This window comes from Coenobita brevimanus, chromosome 47, assembly GCF_032717465.1.
Source record: "Coenobita brevimanus isolate Jiangsu-jjx chromosome 47, ASM3271746v2, whole genome shotgun sequence".
NCBI classification, from domain to species: Eukaryota; Metazoa; Arthropoda; class Malacostraca; order Decapoda; family Coenobitidae; genus Coenobita; species Coenobita brevimanus.
This window is the reverse complement of record NC_137000.1, coordinates 19,040,072-19,045,038: the sequence shown is the minus strand read 5'-3', so window position 1 is coordinate 19,045,038 and position 4,967 is coordinate 19,040,072. Positions and strand designations below refer to the sequence as shown.

Below are 4,967 nucleotides of genomic sequence, written 5' to 3'. Positions count from 1 at the left end.
ATTAGAAAGGGAAAATTACATGAAAATGGCAGCTCATTATTTTTGATCCTATCACCAATGACAGGCTGGGGCAGCACCATGGTAGCGAGCTGGCAGATGCTGTGGAAACTGCTCCACCAACTGATGCAAGTCTGCTAGCGTCTGAGGCCACTGCAGAGACCTGTCAGACTGTATCGCTGTTCGATGAAGCCGAGGCCCAACACCTTGAAAAGAAGCGAAAGCTTAAATTAACCCTACTAGTACAACAGATACAAGCCTCTAAGAAGAAATAGGAGGCCAGTCGAGCTAAACTTGATTATTACAGTTATAATTTGCTTCTCCTTAAAAGAAAGAAAGAATAAAAATATTTTTATGACCTTTCAGATCCTAACATGAAAGACTGTACTCTACAACAAATTGTTCCCATCATGGAGATTAATGGATTCTGGGGAAAGTACACAAACAGGGACAGTGTTCAATCTAATTTTTACTTACTAGTACACTGTATGAAGCGTGTAGCAGCATCGCATCACTCATCATTGCTAGAACAAGAGTAACATTTTTGTACTTTGTATCACATGGCAAGGAGAAATTATATGACACTAAAGTACCAATACAACCAAAGCTGTGAAATTTTGGAGTCACAAATTGTAACATTATATAAGCGGGAGTAGTTACAGTTTATAATAGGTATTATGAAATGACATGGAAAGTGTTCCATACAAAATACAAACGAATACTGTTGTTAGAATATGAAAGAAAATAATGCTGGGATGGATTTGGTCTGTATGCAACACATACTTGAAGTGAAGGTTGACAAACTGATCCCTGTAGAGAAGACCCTCATGGCGTCGTACTGCAGCTGGCACATGATTTTGTGGTTCATTGACATACTGCTGATCTTCACCACCACTGTCTTCTGCAGGGAGCTGTCCTGGTACCTGTTCTGGTAGCTGTCCAGGTATACTGATATTTCTATCTTTGCCGATGTTATGCAACATAGCACAAACCACAATAATCTTGCATATTTTTGAATGAGGGCTGACTTCTATTTCACTGTGGAGAACATGGAATTGGCACTTCAGCTGTCCAATTCTTCTCTCCATAACACTTCAGGTTTTCTTGTGCTCCCTGGAAAGACTGGTGTAGTTTAGTAGAAGCGCACCATACTTCAAGGTACATTAGCGTGTCAATCTCAAGGTAACTCAAAATTGGTTGAAAAAAAAAAATTGTATCACATTCCACTATTTAATGGAACAAAATGATTGGATTAAGCAATGATTATTTTTTAATCGGTAGAAAAAAGTTTGGAAAACCAAAAGCACTTTATTATGCACTGAATAAAGCATAGCTTCACCAAACCTAACTAAAGGTACATGTTAGCAAATAAAAAAAATGCACCCATCCAAACCTAACCCCAATTTTGATGATATTCACTGCAGTAAATGAATTCAGCAAAGCATATTGCGTTAAATAATGTTGGAAAAATAAAATAATCATTAGCACTGAAGAAAGCAACACAAACCTTCTCCTAACCTAAACAAAATTGATATTCCAGCAATCATTAACCCATCCCGTCCAGGTGACATGTATACATGTCCTCCTGGGGCCGTCTGGGTGTCATGTATACATGATCTAGTAATCTGCGCCATTGTTTGAATACTCAGCTGATTATTTTCACCACCCGCACCTGCTAGCAACCCTCCACATGCATCCCAGTCACGCTCCAGTTGCCTGTGTACATTCGTGATGGATAGGCCTACGCCTAAAGATATTCCTGTGCCCCGACCCTCAGCCGACCACCCGCGCCCTCCGACTTCCACTCCTATGAAGTCCAAAGGCCCTCAGAGGAAAGGCCTAAGTGATAGTGTAATAGGGAGGGAGTTAGATGTACCATTATCGCCAGTTGTGAGTGGGGATAGTGACTCCTCCTTTGAAGAACCAGACTTAGGCATGTTGAGTATGGAAAAATATGCGTCAGAGGAGGAGAGTGATCATGAATTTGCCAATGTGTGGCGATATTTTCCATCTGCAGGATCATCAGCCTTTTCTGGTGATGAAGGATCAGATGTAGTTGATGATCCTGCAGAGGGTGATATACGCACAGTCGAGAAAGTGGCAGGGGAGGCAGAGAGTGAAGGAAATGAGGAGGCTGGCAGGAGGAGAAAACGCCGCAGGCTGAGCCACCAGGCAGGAGAGCGGCGTAGGGTGGAATTTTCCACTGATACACCATCACCACCACGTTCACCCACACGGCCTGCCTCACTTCAATCATCACCCCATGCATCTTCACGTCGGCCTGCATCACTTCAGGCCTCACCACACCGACTTGCCTCACCACGCTGACCTGCCTTACCACTTGCATCACCACACCCACCTGCCTCACCACGTGCATCACCACGCCGACCTGCCTCACCTCGTGTATCACCACACTGATCTGCCTCACCATGTGCATCACCATGCCAACCTGCCTCACCATGTGTATCACCACGCCGACCTGCCTCACTTCAGGCCTCACCACGTGCCTCACCACGCTGACCTGCCTCATCCCCTGCATCACCACGCTGACCTGCCTCACTTCAGGCCAGCCTGCATCATTACAGGCCTCACCACGCCGGCCTGCATCACTACAGGCCTCACCACACCGGCCTGCCTCACCACGTGCCACTTCACCACAACCTGGCCCATTTGGATATGTTGGTGCAGGTGCACGCCGGCAGGCACGTGCCCGCCGACGCCTTTCACCAACACCATCGCCACCATGATCATCGTCACCAGCACCATCATCTGCCTCATCTAATGGTGAGTTGGTGGAATCGCCACCACGCTGCCATGCTAGAGGCCGTGGCAGGTCACGGGGCAGGTCATGTGCATGGCAGGCAAGGCAGGAACCACGGACTGGTAGGTTTGAAACCTTTGTGTGGGAGGAAGGGACAAGGTTTCAGTCTGAAATACTTGTTTTTGACAACACAAACGCAGATGTGCAGCCAGAATTTCCCTGCAACAGAGCTTCTTCTGCAGTGGACTTCTTCCTTGCATTTTTCATAACAGCAGTGATGGAATTCATTGTGAAAGAAGTGAATAGTTTCAAGGATTTCTGCCGCTATTGGGCTGAAACCTCGCACGTGAGAGTGCGAAAATGAAGGAATGAACTGCAACGAGTGTTAGCGAAATGTATGTTTGGCTAGGCTTGACAATGTTGATGCCTTAGGTTAGGAAACGTAACATACATGATTATTGGCTCGTGGACGATATTGCTGCAACGCCAGTATTCGGTAAGTGTATGCCACGTGACCGATATCTTGACATCTTGAGGTATTTACATTTTTCCACCAATATGGGCCCAAATCCAAACGATAGGCTGTGGAAAATTCGCTCGATTCTAGAGATGATGAAGGAGAAATTTCAATCATTTTTCAGGCCATTTCAGAAGGTTGTTATCGACGAGTCGCTTGTTTTGTTCAGGGGATGTCTTGCCTTCATTCAGTACATTCCATCTAAGAGACATCGTTTCGAAATAAAGTTATTTGTCTTGTGTGATTGCAAGACTGGGTACGTGCTTGATTGCACTGTGTATACAGCGAATGAAGTGGTGTTGTCGAAGGACGACCCCCATGGTTTCTGTGGCTCTGTGGTCAAGAAACCAATGGACAGGTACTTCGGTGGCAACCATATCCTTTACACTGATACTTATTACACGGCACCAAGTCTTGCAAAGTACCTGCAAGAACACCAAATTGGATCGTGTGGCACTGTCCGTGGAAAGAGGAAGCATTGGCCATCCTTTTCCAAAGGCACCGTGAAGGGGGAGTGCAGGACCTTGCAATCAGGTAAACTCCTGGCAATTTGCTGGCATGATAAGAGAAAGGTGAATGTCCTCTCCACGGTCCGCGAAGGTAGGTTGATTGACTCAGGCAAGGTCGATAGAAGAACGAGGCAGCCAGTCTTCAAGCCTGATACTGTTCTGGACTATAACGTGAACATGCTACTTGTCGATAAATCAGATATGCAAATCGGCACAATTGACTGTCTGAGGAGGTGCTTTAAGTGGTATATGAAGGCATTCCTACATGTACTGGACATCTGTGTACTGAATTCCTTCATTACACAGGCCAGCACATCCCTCAGACAGTTCGAGAAGGATGTGATTTACGGCCGTCTGGAGAGGTTTGGACAGGTATTTCCTTCTGTGAAACGTAGGCACAGTGTGTGCAACTGCCTGACGCCTGCAGTGCAGGGACTACCTCAGCAGGCATTTCACTGAAATATTACCGTGCACACCTGGAGGCAAAGAAGCCTTTCGGCGTTGCTATGTTTGCGCCAATTCATCACGCCGACCACAGCAACGCCGTATGACGAAGTGGTGGTGTGCTGAATGTGAGGTTGCACTGTGTACTGACTGTTTCTTTGATTTCCACGCAAAGACCGAGTGGTAGGAGTCTGGGTATTATGAATAAATTAGTTTTGTGCATACCGGTATGTTATTTTTTGTTGAAATATAAACGGTCATACCACGTTGAGTACACCGCTTCCTGTCCGATCAGCGAAGTTAAGCAACGTTGGATCTGGTTAGTACTTGGATGGGTGACCGCCTGGGAACACCAGATGCTGTTGGCGTTGTCCCTACATGTCAAGTGGGGTTGGTGGAGGATTAGTGCCCCTCCCTGTAAAACAATTAACTCTAAGCCCTTGGCCACCCCGTTTGGGATACATGGCGTCTGGCAATGAATGAATGAATGATATAATATGATTTCACTGCTCTGCGTATATTTATGTGAATAATGGAGGCGGAAAGTATGTTTCATGATTAACTTGGAGCCTTGTTTTATTTGGGAAACATTTGCTTATACATAATTATGATGAAAAATTATAACTCAAAGGAAAGTCACAGTGGTAAGCATTTCCGTTTGTGGGCAGTACGTTAATGACTACTGGTACTTGGTTCACATTTTATTTATTTTTTTACTGTATTTTTTTTTCCCAGTAGT

At 45.4% G+C, this 4,967-nt stretch overlaps 1 non-coding gene across 1 annotated transcript; it reads left to right on the top strand.

Moving 5' to 3' along the window:
- The first annotated feature begins 4,477 nt into the window (after nucleotides 1-4,477).
- Nucleotides 4,478-4,596, top strand: LOC145399164 (5S ribosomal RNA). Its single transcript, XR_013897239.1, has one exon. It is a non-coding gene; the product is annotated as a 5S ribosomal RNA (ribosomal RNA).
- Nucleotides 4,597-4,967: the final 371 nt, after the last annotated feature.